Raw genomic sequence first — 20,262 nt, forward strand, 5'->3', positions numbered from 1 at the left:
TTGCGAGGCATTGTGAGCATGTAGATCGGTTATTTTCACAATTTCTGCCTCTAATATTTGACATATTTTGTCATTTTAGAGGTATTAAAAAGTCTTTCAATTGTCAAGTTAGAAATGTGCAGATACCCTCTATACACTTAAACTTTACGTTGGTTTGTTTACTTTTCAGTGAGAAAACAATGTTGCACATTAAGTTGATCAACTGGGGGCCACCAAAATATTTTGGGGTCCCGACCCACAGGTTGATAACCACTGCTCTGAACAATCATAATTTACTGCTGTAATATTTATGTTGCCAGAGTTTTAGATCATTTTTGAGCACTGATACGCTATGTTCTATTTCATACTGTAAAAACTGTTGTTTACTGTCTTGTCTTAGAAAGATGTGCAAGCCGTAGGTAAAAAAAAAGTGTTCTGCTTCTTTAGAGCTCTTTAGAAAGTAAAACTCTTATTACAGTATGTGACGTCTTGTTACACGGTACATCTGTGAGTTTTATTAAAATAAGTTAAATTAAAGAACTATGGTACAGGCTGCAATCAGTGAAGTCAGGAAAAAGGCAGATAAACAAAAAGATTGTGATCTAATCTTAAAAGTTGCACGGAGTGCATATCTTCACCAGGCCAGGTAGCCTACCCAGGGCTCTGTAGTTGGGAGTTGCAGCCCGAAGATGCTGCTGGGAGGAACTAGCCTTGATCACAATGGCGGCTAGAAGCCTTATTTATGTCATTTATAGAGTTTAGTGCAGTGCCTTTAGACTTGTGTATTATTTAGTCCAGGGGTGGGCAGCATTTATTTCCAGGGGGCCATATACTGACTTTGATGAAGCATAATCTTAAGGCTTCTATCTATCTAGGTCGTCCTCAGACGAGCCCTCCATCGTTGTTTCCAGTCATCTCGGTTCTCCATACATCTGGCCAGCTCATTGGTGTTCTGTGTCCCTACGTCTTCCTTGAGTATGTCCACGTATGTTTTTGTGGGACGTCCTCGCGGCCGGTGCCCGTGTGTTGGCTCCCACAGTACCAATTTGCTGGCTGGAAGCTCCTGGTGTCTTTGGCAGTGTCCTGCTAGTCTCATTCTTCTGGTGGCAATTTTCTCGCTTACCTTTGGTATTCCCTCATACAGGCTCTCGTTTGTAACATGTGCACTCCTGTTGATGTTGAGTACTGCACGCAACATTCTAGTGTAGCACCCGTCTAGAGACTTCTGCAGGGTTGGCTTAGTAGGGTAGTAGGGTAGGGTTATATGCTTAAAATAAATAATAATAAGGACATGTTAAATAGCTAAAATGTCCGATCTACAAGCTCACTATTTAGATCACAATTTTTACAATTTTAAAATTATAAGTCAAAAAAAAAAAAACTAATAAGATGATTTAAAGCATAAGACAACATATGTCAAAGAGCTGGGTCTGGCCCCCGGGCCATTATGTTGCCCTTGTGTGTGATTTAGTCTCTTTTATACAAGACATGATGATTATAATGCTTTTGTTTTGCTCCCTTAAAATCAGTCTGTAATATAGGATCTGATCCATCTATGATATATGACAAATTATGTTACTGTTTTGTATTATTAAATTGAGATCATAAAGGACAAAACTGACTGGTACTGAAATGTGTACTTTAACAGCATGGAATTTTAGTTTGTCTGTATTTTGTCTGAACCACGCATTAAACCAAAAGGTCTTGGCACCATTCTTTGTAAACCTCCTACACCAAACATGTGAAAATGTTGAATATTTCAAATGAGGGGCATCTCTCTCGCTGACTACAAACTTGGACCTGACAAAAAGCAATTTGTATAGCAGGAGAAGCAGGCTCGGTGTGGGAGGAATTTTCAGCCCTGGGATTTGCATCAGACCGGCCCTATGCGAGCGCGCGTAGCGCGCAAGCTTAAAAAATTTTGAGCATTATTTATTAATTAATTGTCAAAATTGAGCATTATTTATTAATTAATTGTCAATTTTTCACTTGAGCACCCCCTCCTCAAAATGAACGGTTCCAACGCCACACTAAAAACGGACCCCAAAAGACTGTGAAAATTGATGACTCATCACTAAACCATCATTTTGAGTGGCCATTTCTTGCCCAATGAATGTTTTTCGTGCAAAACAAATGCTTGCAATGGATTCCGAATAATTAAAAACCCCTAGTTTGATCCCTCACATCCCACTTAAAGCAGATTTTTTTGGGAGTAATTTTTTCCTTTATATTATAGTGTATAGTAAGTGAAGGTAGGTAGGTCGTTTTCAAAACTTTGCCCTGATGGGATTCCTTGGGACTTTTTTTCTCTCACTAAGGATATAATGAGGATACAGAATCAGTTGAGTTTGCTACTATTGCAATTTGTTTTAGGTTTAGCCTAATTTTGGCCTAAAATTACTGGACTATAAGCATTATGTTTTGGATTGAACTGTTTGAACATAATGCATAGGCTATCCACAAATGTAGGGCCAACTTGCACAAATACTGTACATTAATTACTGTAGGCTACCCACATTACCATTTGCGCATTGGCGTGACATGTTAAGGTAATAAATTAGGATACTCACAAGTTATATTGTGGATACAATACAAGCAGTGGATGCTGTCCCAGCGTCTGGTTTAATAAGACAGGACAGCCTTTTGGGGAAGTTGACATAATTGCTCCTCAGATATGAGAGAGTGTTTTTTACTGGTGATTCAGTCAGAGTGTATGAAAGGGTGCGCTCGTTTTATTGTCCACGACATTGCAAGTGGCGCGAAGGCCAGCGGACCTTGGTCCTGCTCTTCGCCCCCGCGAGTGGCCGCGAAGAGCGGGCCAGGGCCGCGCGGCCGGCGGAGCGCCGCGCGAGTTACGAAGCCGTGGTGAATGCAATCGTTATATTTATGCCCAGGCCGTAAGGCCTGGGCAAGCCCACGATAAACGCCCGCGCAGTCCGGTGCGCATTTCCGAACGCACCCTTTCCCCACACTCGGACTGAAACACCAGTAAAAAACACCATCCCCCTCAGATATATTCCATTCCAAGGTAACGTTTTAACGTGTGCAGCTGTCCACATGACATGTTTCATCTGACTGGATGCGACCATAGGATGCGACAGACCAGTGTTGCGTCCATGTTTGTTGTTGCCATCTTAAAATGAGCGTGCATTCTTGTTAATTAGTGGTTGAACAACTTGCCAACTTTACTCACAAATGCTCTCTCGTTTGAAAGGCTCTGTGATGTATTCTAACTAATAACAACTTGTTTTGATAGTCCATCTGATCCAACAACTAAACCGCGCGCCTAGCTCGTATTACAAAGTGAAGCCAATCGGTGTGCAGTGTCACAGCTCACAGGCACAGCGTGATAGAGGGGGCCCATTGAGGGGGGCTTCCGATAGAGTGTCATTCACATATGAGCGTCATTTATTTGGACTGAGATTTACTGGCAGTCGGAGTCCCCCCTGGCAACAGGACATAGGCAGAACTAGCACGTTACAGAAAGGGGGCCCCAATGGGGGTTTCTGATGGACGACGATCATTCGCATTGACGGCCGAGGCCCGTTTCAATTGAAACACTGCAGTGACCTGCAGCGGCCCGCTCGCCGGACTCCCCCTAGCGGCCCAGCGGGGAAATCCCCGGTTTCCCAGACGCTCACGCCGACGGTGAGGAGAAGCAGCCATGCAGGTGTAGCCCCCATAGCACAGCGATGAACCAGCCCACAGCAGCCCTAAGCCTGATTGGCACAACGGTTTGTGCGTTGGTCTGGCGCGTGGGAGCCCCCGGTTCAATCCCCATTCCGCACATCACTACTCAAGGGTCAAAATATATGATGTGTTCTTGCCAACAGCCTTCTGGAAATTATAATGACATGGTTACAAAAACAAAACATCTAATTGGAGTATATTGTACTGTACGGTGTATTTCAGTTACATGTATCTATTTATTTCTGAACTGGTAGGCTCGATGTTTTGTTGTTATGTTTTCCTGTACCTCCATTATAGCTTATCTGGTGTTATATAAGCAGAGAAGACAAGGAAGATAAGGAAGCTGGCACTTATAAGTAAGTCACAGACAGTGTTCTTTGAGAAGGAATGATTAGTGAAGGCATGAGGAAGAAAACAGAAACATATTAGAAGTAGAACAGGTTGGATGCCAAGTAAAGCAACTACATTGATTAGTGATTCTTAATAAGGTTTAAACTGAACCCAAATCTGGTGCTGACCAACAATTCAGGGCCCCATGTATTTAATGTACATTGTCATCAACCAGTATTTCTCTGCCGTATCAACCTCTCTCGTACACTGGAGGGAAGTTTTAAAAAGGAGGAAGCTACAGGTTGTTGTGCTGCTGCCAACATTATAATGTTTTGTTCATTGTTTATGCCAGGGTTAGATTTAGTTTTTCCTCATTCTCAGTCACACAACAACATCACATTGTTGTCACGGGAACGTTCTAATTAACTGGGTTGCACTTGACAGCAGTGTGACATCATCGATACTTGGGTGTTTTCCCTATTACAGTTTCCTCGAGTCGAGAATGTATTCAGGTCTGTGGTGTACTAGCTACGGCAAACATGAACTTAAAGGATTTATTTTATTTTACAGGAGATGCAAAGTTATTACAACTAAAGCAAGGACAGAATCAACTCCAAAGATTTTACAGCTAAATAAATCACAATATTTGTAAAGGTTATATTAATCAATTTTTTGCTCTGGTAATGAATAACATGAGGTTTGGTTATATATGGTTTGTTTGTTTTACTGTTTAAGTCAAACACCACTGCATACAAGAATCCAGTTCAAAGTTAAAGAAATGTGCATAAAGTAAAGTACTGTTGGTCAACATCCTGCATGTAGTAAAGATTCAGTTTAGGAATTACATAAATAAAATACCATTTGAATACTTTATTTATCATGTTTTTGCAACAAAAAAAAAGCCAGGAATTTGCAATGCAACACATATGCAACATATGTTAAATTAAATAATGTGTGGGTTAAATTTAAATACATGAAATTTAAACGGAAAACTAATAAAACAACAATTTAAATGTTTTGTAATTAAGGTTAAAAAGACACCCTGTACCATCCCCCTCAATGGTGAACTGTAGCACAGACTCAGTGTAGCACGACTGATGTAGAAGCAGAAAATATGTCAATTAACATGTAAATATTAACAAAGATACGTGCGTCTGTTTTCTATATTAAAAGTGTTGTAAGTGATATTTAGTTTTTTGGTCAATAAGTGAAACTCTGATAGTGTTTCTTCAGTAAGGGATCTGGCTCTCCAGCTCTTCAGTAAAGAGAAAATGCTAATTTCATCCAATCAAGAAGCCTTTTTGCAAAATTGTTTCAATTATTTCAGTTATTTATCAAGTACCATTTGTTCTCTCTCTGCTGCCAGGATAAAATTGGTATCCTGACCTGAAAATCTGTTTTCTATTCTCTTTTTTCTTTTATAATTTTTATCCCACAATTTTTGTAACCCATTTTTTCACCCAGTGCCAATTGCCTATGTAATCCTGGGCTCTGCTCTCCCTCTGCCAACCTGGGGAGGCAACGGACTGACCTCATGCTTCCTTCTATGCATGAGTAGTCCAAGTTGCTTCTTTTCACCTGACAGTGGAGATTTCCCTAGTTTGGACGTAGCGCGTGGAAGGAACACGTTATTCCAACCAGTTCCTTTCCCCTCCATCAGGCGCCCCGGCTGGCCAGGGGGAGGCATTATTGAGACCAGGATTACGTGCATGTTTTTGTGAGGGTATCAACCCTAGGAGACACGGGGAGACCCTAAAGAGCGGTAGAGACAGGGAGACCCTTGATGCAATTATAACAACTGGGGTGTTATATAAAGAATGAAGCACAACTTGCGGGAATAAACTTTTTACTGTTCAATCAAACACGTGTGTACAGACTGCAGCCGGCTAGAACAGTGTAACAATGACAACAAAACTATTTCCTTTTTTCCTCTCTCTCTTCTCTTCCTCTCTCCCCCTTTCTCACTCTACTGCTCCCCTGGCTCTCAGGCAGACCCAGCTTTTCCCTCTTACACAATGATAGCTATTTAACATGTTCTTTTTTTTAATCATTTACAGATATGTATCTCTCTAAACAGGATAAGTCCTGAGCATAATGAAGTAGCATTAAATGTCAGTTCAAATGTTTAGCTTTAACACAGAGGAATGTTCCAGTAGTGATGCCCAGCAGACCCAGAGTCAGACCAACTCCACAGAAGACAGCTGGAGCAGAGCTGCTCTCACTGATGTCAGCATCTGTGAACAACAACACATCAATGAAACACACCTTTTACCTTATTTACACACTAGCACCACGTCCATAAATAATATCTAAGAATTAATTGAACAATATCTGAAAATCATACAGTGTGACGTGGGCAGTACTCTTTATCAGTTAATCTCATCAAGCGTTCCGCTGGCCAATCACAGCAATTGTGACATTGGACAACTTAAAGGACAACTTTTTTACAACAAGGGTTCATATTTTAGATAGTCATTAGAGAAAAGAAATGAGTGTTAAAATGTTTGTGCAAGTGGCTAAATATGTATTTTTAGACACATTGGGCCCGATTCATCAATCTGGACGTACATGTAGTGTAAATAAAGTGACGAAATATTCTGTCTTACCTTCAAAATCCCTGACAAAAAAACATTGCTGAATCCGACCCCTAACTTGGGAATTGTCCTAAATGCCGGTAAAATCTAAATATGGGTGTAATTTGGCCGTAACGTGCTTGATGAATCGGGCCCAATAAGCCCATTCCCAAGATGCCCACCCACTGAAATCAAAATACTAAAATCGCTAAAACAATAGAAAGCAGTAAATGAAAAATTCGAATCTTTTCTTTTCTCTAATTACGATCTAAAATATGAACCCTTGTTGTAAAAAAAAACAAAGTTGTCCTTTAAGATATCCAAACTGGAGGCACCGCCGTATTCGGACAACTAGACTCCATAGTGGTGGACCGGTATTTCTTTCCGAATGCCAACCGAATGCCCATCAACATTATATTTAGATTTTTTTTTATTTTTTATTTTTAAGCTGCAGGCACATGCACATCGTCATCAAAGGGGGATTGAGCCCCTGCTCTTTTACCCGTCTGTAAAAAGACCACAAATGCAGTTTCTACTGTGGTGAAAGTAATGCAAATGCCCTCTTTCCATGCCATACCTGAAGGCAGCGTTCAAGAGAATTGCCTTTTCCAAACTCTCCTGAACTTGAATACAGCATCTTATGTTGAAAGAATTGCCCTCTCTGTGTAGAAATCAAGCATCGAAATATAGCGACCTCCAAGCTCACAACGCTTGTGAGCTTGGAGGTCTGCTATTTTCAATATATATATATATATTTTTTTTTTACCAAAAGGCCCTTTTAGAAATGTCAGCCCCTAACTCTCTAACATTCTCTGCACATCCCTGCATTTGATAGTTTGGGGGTAAATCATGACAGTAAAACATTGAACTTAAGGTTCTCTCACCCCAAAACCTGGTCTGAGGCTCCTGCAGAGCTTCATGCTCCACAGTACAGGCATAGACGTCTCCCTCCTGGGGGGTGAAGGTCAGGGTGGAGATGTGGCGGTAGGTCTTCCTATCAGGATTAGGTAAATACGAGAGAATACGATCTTCCACAGCAACTACTATGTCGTTCTTGGTCCACTTCACTTTGATGGAAGGAGGGTAGAAGTGGTTGACAAAGCAGATGAGGGTGTTCTCCGTCCCGGTTATCACCTCATCTTTGGAGTAGATCATGGTGTCAGGGGCTTCTGAGGGTTATAGTCAAGATAAAAAATTAGGCAATACATCTAAAGCAGGGGTCTTCAACGTTTTTCAGGCTAAGGACCCCTTCGCTGAGGAAGAGATCTATAAGCATACATATTGAATACAATTGTGTTGAAGAATTTTTCATAGATTTCATATGACTTCATAGACTTTTTGACAGCACTTCCATCATTGTTGAGTAAAATTAATTTACTCAACAATTGTTTTCTTTATATATATATATATATATATATATATATATATATATACCGGTATACAGTATATATATTTCATCAATGGACCATAACGATGACCTGTTGGTTCAAAAACAATATCAGTGACGTCATTACGTGCGCGTCCCGCGTCTCTGACGCATTCACGTTGCCTAGAGACGCATTCACGTCAGTGTTCTGGGGTCCCACGGACGCATCGCCTCCATTGGAGTCCACGTGAAAATAATTTACCACGTCGCGAAAAAATATATATTTTAAAAAGTCCACAGACGCCACCATTGTTCATGGGTGAAGGCATGCTACTTTACGCTATGTTAACACAAATGAAATCCACGTAGAAAGTCTTAAAACAGACGATAGAACTAACGACAGTATGTTTTGAACGCCATTTTGTGTCCGTGCATGGTCACAGAATTCAATGGGTGCCTGAGTTTTAGCGTCGCACCGGGCCGCTCTCTGACCATAGTGGCACAGGGTGTTAGGTGATACACCACAAAGGGTTCCCCCACAGAACGTGTATGGCAAAGCACGGCGCGGAAACGTGACGTGCTCACTGCTCATTGCTCAGACAGCGACCCCGCCTCCTCTCCCCCTGTCCTCTTCATCCTCTTCATTCAATAACAACTGGATACACGCGCTATTGTTTATAGATGTGGTGGATATTGGACAACATGTTAGAAGCCACACAGGTCTTCATTGCGTCTTTACAACAATAGCGACGATTAACGTCGTGGTGAACATGGTCAAATAACCTTTATTGGCTCAACTACAACACGGAGGAAGCAAGCTAGCCTAGCATGTATGCTATCCGAGATAGTATGTATGTAGCCTAGGCTGCCTAACTGTTTGATTGATTATAGTGTTTTCGTGGCGGCGCCGTCCATTTGGTGGTCCGCCGGGGCAGCGGACCACCGCGGCCGCCTGTGCCTTGCCCTCCCGCATCCATAGAGGGGCGGCACGTCCCTCTATGATCAACCGTTCAAAACAAAAGTAGCCGATCTACAAGCAATCCCAATGCACTGTTTTTGACCCAGTCCACTGGTTCTCTGTACAGCAGAGCAAACACAAGCACGGCAGAGACCATTTCCCCCATACAAACAGGAGACATCACTGAGAAGATCTATATATTATCGATGTATATAAAATAACAGGTGGCTGTTGATTATGAAGACTCTGTAAAAGCTTCTATCTGCGCCCCCAAGTGGTCAACATCCGATATTACCGGTTCGGTATAAAAAAAAATCAACCCGTCACATGACTATTTGGAAGTATTAAAATTGTAAGATTTGGAATTGTGGTCCATTTCTTTCAGACACATTTCTACGTAACATGAACATAACCATATAATAACCAATTCAAGTTAAATGCTGCACTTTGTCAAAAATGACATGACGCGTTGATTTTTTGTGGGACCCATAAAATATCCCTGGGACTCATCCGAAAGACCCTCCTTGGGTCCCGGGACTCATTACATTAAAAACCTATTAACATCACTGCAATATTGTTCTTACCTTTGGCCTCGGGTTTGTCTTTCACTAACCAGAGGTCCATTACATATGGACATTGAGCTTTGAATTGTTTTGCTTCCTCAAATTTAGGCCTAAAGGGAATATGAACCTGAGATTCCCATGATTGGACCCTAGTAGGCAACACTGCCGTTTCTTTCTCAAAGTCCAGGTAGAAGATTTCATCACCATCCAGCGTCGCAGCGAGCAGGGCCTGTCCAGACTCAAAGCACCCGAAGTAGTATTGAGTCACATGACTCTCTAAAAGGAAGAAGAGTTTAATTAATTTTCGATTCTTACATGCATTGTAGGCAGAGATGGGCGAAAATACATACAAAGGTATTTTGAAAGAAAATCAAAATACTTTGTCAGTACTTGGTCAAATACTTAACAGCAAACTGTAACCAGGAAAGTATCCTGGTGACAGTATGCTGTTAAGTAGGGTTGTAACGATATAGTAACTGTATCGAAATATCGTTTTCAACTTAAAAAATCGAAGTATATCGAAATGAAAACAGCTCAAATTGAATTGTATTGTTTTATTTTGTATCGTATCGAATCGGCAGTGCAAAGAATCGATTGTATCGCTACTACCTACTTGAGCATTTTATTTTGCATTTTTAACGCTTCCAGTGCCAGCCCCTTGGGGGCGCCCAAGGTCTGTTGAGTGGCCAGGGAATCTCTCATTGACAACCGTAGTAACATACAGGCGCCCACGTGGCAGTGACGTGCGTGTACACGTTTGTGCATGAGACACAAGAGACCCGGATGAAAATAGCAACAGGATAGCTATAAGCTATCACGCATTTAGAAGCACTATTTTCGGCGATTTAGACGTAAATAAAACCTTCGCGCTTCACACAGAACACAGATCAGAGAAACAGGGCTTCAAAGATGTGAGTTATTATTGGATTCGGCGGCGCGATGCGGCACGTTGCCCGATTACAGGCCGGTGGAAAGGGCTTTCGGTCGGCGGCCTAGATTTTAAATTTAGAGCCAGGCTTGGTGCGGCCTCGGATTATTTTATTAATTTTATTTAAAAAGCCGGACTAGTTCGGGATAGGCACACTGGAATACGTTGCGCCGCCGACAGTGAACATTCGGTGAACATTGGGGGGGTCTAAACTTTATTTTAAACCATTTTCAATGGAATAAATCGTCGGACCATCTAAAATGGCTCGTTGGGAAGCGCTGGACGAGCCAGGACCACCCACGTTGGTCCAAGCAGCTCAGGGTGAGTAAAAAAAAAAAAAAAAATGTTTTTTGCCGACAAAAAGCCGAACTTGTTCGGGATAGGCACTGGATGAGTTAAGAAGAAAAAATTAAAAGAAAGGGTTTAATTACTTTTCCTTTCCATATAGCTTGTGGCAGTTCACCCTGCCACTGATACACTTTTAACAAACTTAAGTGTATTTCTGTTTTTCCCCCATAATTTTTAACTGACTATTTCACAATACTGGGTTGCACTTTATACTTTATTAATTTGCAGGCAATGTGTGTATTGATATTTGTTGATTGATAGTAGACTCCATGGTAGGGAGCCTGTTAACCGTCCACACCTGAGCTAAATTAGACCTGATTAACCTGAATGGTGAACCATACCAACTCTGGGTTTGGGTATATTGGGAAATTGGGGCCTCTAAGATGTGTGTATTGTTTGCGATACGTGAAGTACTTATTTGAGCAATGTGATACTTTGTGTCAATGATTTATATTGTCTTTGGACATGGTTATACTGGTTCTTATGTGAATTGTGGAATAATTATCAATTCAAGATGGTACAGTCTGGGGGCTGGGGTTTAGCCCATTTAAGGGGACCTGCCACCTGTGCTCAGGCAGTCAAGGTAGGGCTGTAGAGCAGAGCAGACCTGGTGCCAATCTGGCCAGTTTTTGTTGTAAATAGTTTTGTGCTGTATTATTGAATTTTGAACACCATTAGACACTGTTGTTGAAGGTGAATAAATCACTTGTTTTTTGGAACAAAGAACTCTCAGACTTCCTATTTTTGAACATTTAACTATTTTTGAGGTTGAATCAAGTGCCTTTTCGGTCAACACTATTCTCACTCAGTGCAGAGTGTGACATAGCTACACTGGTCTATCGATAAATGTGTGTAATCTCTGGGTTCATGTCAAGGTGCAGGTTTGTCAATATACAATGTCCATGTATTTGGCAGATAATCACTGTGTTTACTTATTTATATCCATAATAATACATGTTTCCCTTAAAAACCTGCACTATCCACAACTTTCACACAGTTTTAATTTCTTTGCTAAATAGTTACTATATCGATTTTAAATCATTGAATCGAATCGTATCGTATCGCCATGAATGAACCAATATCGTCCATGTATCGTATCGTCAACCATGAATCGTGATATTTATCGAATCGCTATAAAATGTATGGTTACACCCCTACTATTAAGTATTTTATTTTTGTAGGCTATTTTTAATAGTGCTTGTAGATCTGCTATTTTTTTTATCCTTCTAGATTGCTTTGATCACATGGAAATTCTGATTAACTATGATCTACTAGTGAGGATATTGGATCACCTGCAAAACAAGATTAAGATGAGCCATAGTAAAAAATCATGTGCTTACTTTCTGCGTAGGTGCAAACAACTCCGGAGAAAAGGAGAATAATTTCAAAGTACATTCTATCGTCTTGTTGAAGTGCTGCAGTATCTACAGTACTGTTTTAACTCACTCACACTTGGAAAAGGGGAAGGTATTTGATCTCTTTGGGACGCTAAGAGGAAATAATTCATGCAAATAAAACTGCGTGCGTGTGTGCATGTGTGCGTGCGTGTGTGCGCGTGTGCATGCATGCAAATTCATACCATAGCAATTAGGCCTATTTGATACTCAATTATTGTTAGAATCCCTACTCACACTGTTTCCTCAAGGGTTATAAATTCATGGGTCTTAAAATCTGTGATCTTTGCCACGTTAATTTTATATGACTATACAGGTGCATGACTGTGTTGGTGAATTTGTCATGGATGTTTGAATTGTCACACTGTTTGCTTAGAGAGGAGGTTCCGTGAAAGAATGCCTGAGAGGTATACTGTGGAGTGTGGAGACAGGGCAATGATTTGAGACATTTAGGAACACTAGTCCTTACCCGTTTGAAGATATGTGCTTCAAATTATGTGAAGAGTGTAGGTGATGGGGTGTGTACAATATATGAGGGATTGAAAGTAGCTTTTCTGTGTTGTCAGGCTGTGTTTGGGGAATTGGTAACGCAATTGTAGATTTGTATTGAGACAGACAGTGTTGGTAAATCTGTAGAGGGATTGGTTTAATATAAATATAACATGTGAGGTGAAAGTGTTCTCCCCTGTGGGCAGTAATCCCGCCCATAGCCAGGGGGATGGTCCCATAGCCTTGCGGGTGACACCATAGCGACCCCCCCACCACCACCACCACACACACACACATTTTGTAGGGCCCCCCCACACACACGCACACACACACACACGCGTGCGTGTGCGCGCACACACACACACACACACACACACACACACACACGCACACGCACACGCACACACACACATTCCTCCCAGCAGACACAGCATTCTTGAGTCAACAAAGTAAATCCTAACAGTTTTCTGAAAAACATGTGGTTCCAACTTTGTCATGTCAAGTAACCCCAAAACGATATGTGTTTCCCATCCAAAAAACGTTACCAGAGCATCTCATCGCACACCATCCGTCTCAGTAATAGTTTTTATGCTCAAGCAATCAGGTTGCTTAACGAAGAGATGAAAGCGAGACCTAGGTAGTCATGTGCACTGTACGCAGTTTTTAAACTGTACACTGTTACACTGTATGGTTTTTGTTGTTTTTGGGTTGTCTTGGGTGACTTGTTGTTGTCTTGTTGTTGTGGGTTGATGTTTTTGTGTGTAATAAGGCTGAGAGTGCTCCTGGCACAAGCATTTCATTGTATGTCTGTACCTGTATGGATATGCATGTGACTAATAAACCTGAACCTGAACCTTCAGGTGTAAACTGTTTGGCCGCGTACCGCATATTTTACGGGGACCCCCAGAAAAAGATTTTGGTTAAAAATGTTGCCTCATGCTAGATGCAGAATAGATATGCCTCATGCTAGATGCAGAATAGATATGCCTCACGCTAGATTCAGAATTAGATTATGCCTCATGCTAGATTCAGAATAGATATGCCTCACGCTAGATTCAGAATTAGATATGCCTCATGCTATATGCAGAATAGATATGCCTCATGCTAGATTCAGAATTAGATTATGCCTCATGCTAGATGCAGAATAGATATGCCTCATGCTAGATTCAGAATTAGATTATGCCTCATGCTAGATTCAGAATAGATATGCCTCACGCTAGATTCAGAATTAGATATGCCTCATGCTATATGCAGAATAGATATGCCTCATGCTAGATTCAGAATTAGATTATGCCTCATGCTAGATGCAGAATAGATATGCCTCATGCTAGATTCAGAATTAGATATGCCTCATGCTAGATGCAGACTAGATACACGATAAAGATGCTAATATACAGATTTGTGAAAGTGACAAACAGGCTTCGCAGTTATTTTGTCAGGTCTGTTCATATGTAGTCCGGCTGCCAGCTTAGCATTTATGCTAAGTTGGTATCATAGGTATGATATTTGGTATATAGTTTTTCTTATTGGCCTAAAATGTTGTCTATATATACGTTCATGAAACCACCTGCTGACGGCCTGTCAGCATTGAGCAATTTATTTTATAGGGGGTAAAAGTTTGGGCCCATCACTTACTATACTATAAAGGAAAAATAATACATGCTTTAAGTATGTCAAACTACGGGTTTATAATTATTCTGAATCCATTGCAAGCATTGGTTTGGCATGAAAAACTTTCCTTGGCCTAAAAACAGACGCACAAAAATATGATTTCGTGATGAGTCATCACTTTTGACAGTTTTGTCTGGGCTGAGGTGGGGTTTGGAATGTGGTATATAGTTTTTTTTATTGGCCTAAAATATTGTCTATATACATATAGTCATCATTCCACCTGCTGACCGCCTATCAGCATTGAGCAATTTATTTAATGGGGGTAAAAGTGTGGGGCCCATTCATTTACTATACACTATACTATAAAAGGAAAGAAATGCCCCCAAAAATCTGCTTTAAGTAGCATGTGAGGGCCTGAGGGGTCAAACTAGGGGTTTATAATTATTCTGAATCCATTGCAAGCATTGGTTTAGCATGAAAAACATTCCTTGGCCTAAAAGCAGACAAACAAAAATATGGTTTAGTGATGAGTCATCACTTTTCACAATTTCGTGGCGGGCTTTTTAAGCCCAAGGAAGGTTTTTCATGCAAAACAAATGCTTGCAATGGATTCAGCATAATTATAAACCCCTAGTTGGACCCCTCACATGCTACTTAAAGCATGTATTTTTTTCCCTTTTGTGACGGCCCCTATGGCCTTATAGGGTGATGTGGTGTGTGCCTTTAATAATACTGCTGCAGTGCTGGTTGGAGGGCGGAGCTGAAGCTGATCAGGAGAAGAGGAAACACCTGGCCAGTGTCTCCTCACTATAAAAGCCCTGCCTAACAAAGCTCTTTTCCCTCTCAGTCCTCTCCAGGCCATTGGAGCGGCTGGACCTCAGAAGAGCAGCTGTTCATTTTCATTTATGTTGCTTTAGTTAAGTTTAGTTTGAAGATTGGCAGCATGTTTCCCTGCCATTATGAGTTGGAAACTTTAATTCTCGCTTTATTCTAATTATTAATCCATTTTGTAAATAAATACAAACTTTCTTTGCATTTATCCTCCGTGTCGTCTCCCCTTTTTTGTGGTGGTCCTGGAGCCAGACCATCACAAATGGGGGCTCGTCTAAAGTCAACATTCGGTAAGATATAGAGCTTAACTGTTTGAGTGTAGCTCGCGTTTTGGGGCGTGGTCAAGCTGAGGCTCACCTTCCCTTGGTGGTAGCAAGGTGGTGGAGCTGTTGAACTGGGGAATCTCCCAAGTGTTGTCACTGTTGGGAATTCCCTGTTCTGGCTTGTTGGGGAGCGTTCGGAGGTCATTAAGAGGTGTGTTAAGGGGTCACCTGACTTAAAAACGTAAGTCACCCGTATTTTTTGCAAATCAGTTTGTTGGGCCAACTCTATAGTCTTTTAGGTTTTTTGTAAATGGACGATCTACGCTTTACATAGATTGTGCATTACATTCACACCAATCTCGCTAAAGTAAAGAAAATAACGTTTCCTGGCTGGTTAAATGTAGTTGTAATTATAAGTGTCCCTGTGAGGTGCGTGGGGTTACTGGGTTTTAAATAAGCGTTTAGGCCAGGGGTGGTTTTAGGTGCAAGGTGCGGCTGGCAGATTGCGAGTGTGCACCGGCGTGTGCATACTCCGTCTCGGGGGCACGGCCAGAGAGTGGATGTGGGTCGCCAGCCAGTGGTTGCTCTTCCTGCTCCTGGTATAAGCTAGGCCTTTGCGGTGGCCTTCAGTGCATCAATACCCACCGCTACCCAAGAACAGGCAGTTAGGTGGAGTTAGCGTGGGGGGTTTAAAAGAGAGGGACACTTATATTTTTGGTTTTCCAGCTGGGATAGTTATAACCTGAAGACTAGTTATTAGTAACTAGTTACTAGTTAATTCCTGAAGTTAAAGTTTTTTTTGCAGTTAAAGGGGAGGCTCAATATAACTGGTTTGCATTTGGCTTTTTTGCATTTGGCTTTTTTGCATTTGGCTCTTTTTTGTGTGAATTAAAGGCCCTACTATTTTGCATGGGTGGCTTTGGATTAATTGTCCATTTTGTTCTCTTTTGTTTGGGGTTCATGATGGAGGAGTTTGTGGCAGCTCCGTCGGAGGAGAAGTTGGATGCCTGCTCCAGTGACCAGCTCATTAGAATTGGTGCTCACTACCAAATTGAGGTTGGTGGTAAAAGAAGGAAAGAGAACATGAGATCTATTATAAGAGCTAATTTGTATGAGCAGCAGGTGTTGACTCCGGTGGGCCAAGTCCGTCTGCGTTTGCTGTGTCACTTTCGGGTGGCATGGTGGGTCAGCCTAGTGCTGAGGAGGTGTCCAGTGCCTTTTTGCCATTTGTGTCAAAGGGACATGTGTCGTTGATTGGTAATCCGGAGAAGGTGCCAGTAACTATTTTGCGAGACACAGGCTTGTTTAATTCATTTATCCTTGCCTCTGACAGTAGATGATGATGATGAGGTGGTGGTGGAGGAGAAAAAAGAACTTAAAGTTGCAGGTTCAGGTTCAATTGAAGGAGAAGGAATTGGAGATGGAAAGGATGAGGCACAGAGCAGAAATGGCAAGGCTAGACATTGAGACGGCAAGGCTCAGTCTGGTGAGAGATGGGAAATTAAGGGACACAAAGAAGGAGCAGTCAGGGGACAGTAATAACATCTTGAATGGTTTGCGGTTAGTCCCCAGGTTTAATGAAAAGGAAGTGGATGTGTTTTTTACTCTGTTCGAGCGGGTGGCAGATGCTCGGAACTGGAGTGACTTGGACCGCACGGTCCTGTTGCAGTGTGTTCTCACTGGTCGTGCGCAGGAGGCGTTTGCCTCACTGTCCAAACAGGACTGTACAGACTACAAGTTGGTCAAAGCGGCAGTGCTCAAAGCCTACGAGTTGGTGCCTGAGGCTTACCGCCAGCGTTTTAGAACCTGGCAGCGAGGAAATAGGTCCTATCTGGAGTTTGCTCGCGATCTGTCAATGCATTTCAATCGCTGGTGTGTGGCTTTGGAGGTGGAGAATTATGATGACCTTGTTGACTTGATTGTGCTGGAACAATTCAAGAATTCAGTCCCTGAGCAGATTGCCGTATACATATGTGAGCAGAAGGCGCAGACTGCTGCTGAAGCGGCGGCGCTTGCAGATGATTATGCATTGACGCACAAAAGTGTAGCTCCGGACAACCGGGGTTATGCTGGTGGATCTGGGGGTAGAGTGGCAGGACAGGTTGTTGGGGGAAAGTATGTTCCTGGCAGGGCCAGTGGGGCTGGGAGCGGACCTAGTGGCCGTACTGGAGGCGTACAGAACCCTGATAATGTCTGTCATTATTGTCACCAACCAGGACACTGGAAAAAGGAGTGTGCAGTGCTTGAGGCACGTAATGAGAACACCTCAGGTGGGCCAAGTCCGTCTGCGTTTGCTGTGTCACTTTCGGGTGGCATGGTGGGTCAGCCTAGTGCTGAGGAGGTGTCCAGTGCCTTTTTGCCATTTGTGTCAAAGGGACATGTGTCGTTGATTGGTAATCCGGAGAAGGTGCCAGTAACTATTTTGCGAGACACAGGCTTGTTTAATTCATTTATCCTTGCCTCTGTTCTGCCATTTTCTGGAGCGACCAATACGGGTTTGTTCATTCCTGTGTTGGGCATGGAAATGTCAGTTTTTCATTGTCCTGTATACAAGTTCATGCTCTGTTCTGATCTCTTTGTAGGTGAAGTGCGAATGGGCGTGCGTCCGGCTCTACCTGTTAATGGGGTGACGAAAGTGCTGGGAAATGATGTAGCAGAGGAGAGGGTCTTTGCTCATCCACAAATGGTTCAGCCTATTCAAACAGCTGTTGATAAGTTCCAGGATGAAACTGACTATCTGTGCAATCTTCCTAGGTCCATTTCACAGTCTGAGTTGGTGCGGGAGCAGAAAGCCGATCCCACACTGAAAGAGCTGTTCAACCTCGTTCTCCCCAAAAGTGAGGTGAAAAATCTTGCACAGGGCTACTTCATTGAGAATGGAGTGCTGCTGCGCAAGTGTGGGCCATGTGGCCAAGGGTTCATTGGAGACCCAGTTTTCCAAGTGGTCATTCCTTCTAAATTCCAAGAGGTCATTTTGCGCATTGCTCACTATGAGTCGGGGCATATGGGTGTGCGTAGAACGTACAATAGGGTTTTGGAAAAGTTCTTTTGGCCCTGTGTTAAATGAAAGCGTGGCGGAGTACATAAAAAATTGTCCTACTTGCCAAAGAGCTGGAAAACAGAGTCAGTCCGTAAAAGTGCCTGCTCTGTTTCCTAGTTTGGAAAGGTCTCAGCCCGAAGTTGCAAAGGTTAAAAGGTCTGATTTGTGTGGCCGTGTTCCTGTGCATGATGTGTTCGGCCTAAATGGTGATATTACGTTTTCAGAGCGTGATAGACGCAAACGCAATATCAATTTTGAGAGATCTTGTGCTTGTGTCACAGTCGCACATTGCACTGAGTTCTTCTCATCCTGTCTGCATTTGTAATGCACACAGGAAGGAAAAACATGGAAAAAATCATTGGAAAGAGCATAGTGTGCCATGTGGATGCTCATGATTTACTTGGTGCCCCATAAATTAACTCTGTGTTCATGATCTGTTTTGGCATAATGCTTTAACCTTTCTCTTAAAAGCTCCAAGGTACCAGTTGCTGAGAGGGTGGGGCAAAAGCTGAATGGAGATTTGAGCTGGGGGGGTTAGTTTCAGTGGGGTTAATGTTTTGGTAATTCTATGCACATTTATAGTATGTTTATCTATTTATTGGTGGCACGATTTAGGCCAGGGTTCCCTGTGGGACCCTGTCTTGAAGGGGGGGAGTGTGACGGCCCCTATGGCCTTATAGGGTGATGTGGTGTGTGCCTTTAATAATACTGCTGCAGTGCTGGTTGGAGGGCGGAGCTGGAGCTGATCAGGAGAAGAGGAAACACCTGGCCAGTGTCTCCTCACTATAAAAGCCCTGCCTAACAAAGCTTTTTTCCCTCTCAGTCCTCTCCAGGCCGTTGGAGCGGCTGGACCTCAGAAGAGCAGCTGTTCATTTTCATTTATGTTGCTTTAGTTAAGTTTAGTTTGAAGATTGGCAGCATGTTTCCCTGCCATTATGAGTTGGAAACTTTAATTCTCGCTTTATTCTAATTATTAATCCATTTTGTAAATAAATACACACTTTCTTTACATTTATCCTCCGTGTCGTCTCCCCTTTTTTGTGGTGGTCCTGGAGCCAGACCATCACACTTTATAGTATAGTGTATAATAAGTGATGGGCCCAAACTTTTACCCCCTATAAAAGAAATTGCTCAAAGCTGACAGGTCGTCAGCAGGTGGTTTCATGAACGTATATATAGGCCTATAGACAACATTTTAGGCCAATAAAAAAAACTATATACCAAATATCATACCTATGATACCAACTTAGCATAAATGCTAAGCTGGCAGCCGGACTAATGCTAATGGTCATGTGGATTCAGATCGCTCCAGCCACTGAGGAGATACAGTCGGTCGTTCGGACAGACAGACAAACAGACAGACAGACAGACAGACAGAGATTCGGAGAATTATATGTTTGATGACAGGAAGCCAATGCAGCTGTTCACAGGTGATGTGCTGGCAAGGCTACAAGTCAGGGGTCTTCAACGTTTTTCAGGCCAACGACCCCTTAGCTGAGAGAGATGAAGCAGGGTCCCCCATAGATTCATGTTAAATGTGTGTTTTCAGATATTTAACCACTTGGACCTTAAATACTTTGTAAACTTGAGCTTTGGCTCGGTACTTGGTCTGCTCTTTTTTTTCTCTGTACACCAAACATGTTGCATGAGCTTAAACTTCGGTGTGACCGTGCCCTTCATCAGTTTTCTGAAAAACACATGTTGCTATATCAGTGGTGCTCAAATGTTTTCAAGGAGCCCCAAATTTATATGTATTTGGCCTCCCATCTAGGGTTGCCACCTTTCAGAAATTTAAATAAGGAACACCTCTTCCGGGCACGCGGTGCATGCGTTCCGTGCGCGTGGCACAGCCGCCGGCCGGCGAAAAAATGCAGTCCCAAACACATGAAATGCATAGAA

At 42.4% G+C, this 20,262-nt stretch overlaps 1 protein-coding gene across 1 annotated transcript in view; it reads left to right on the plus strand.

The window, feature by feature from the left end:
• Positions 1-20,262, plus strand: part of LOC308283737 (cytoplasmic phosphatidylinositol transfer protein 1-like) — a 230,222-nt gene that overhangs the window by 74,765 nt on the left and 135,195 nt on the right. The window lies entirely within an intron of this gene.

The sequence above is a fragment of the Nannobrachium achirus genome (genome assembly GCF_963921795.1).
Source record: "Nannobrachium achirus genome assembly, chromosome: 4".
In the NCBI taxonomy this organism is placed as follows: Eukaryota; Metazoa; Chordata; class Actinopteri; order Myctophiformes; family Myctophidae; genus Nannobrachium; species Nannobrachium achirus.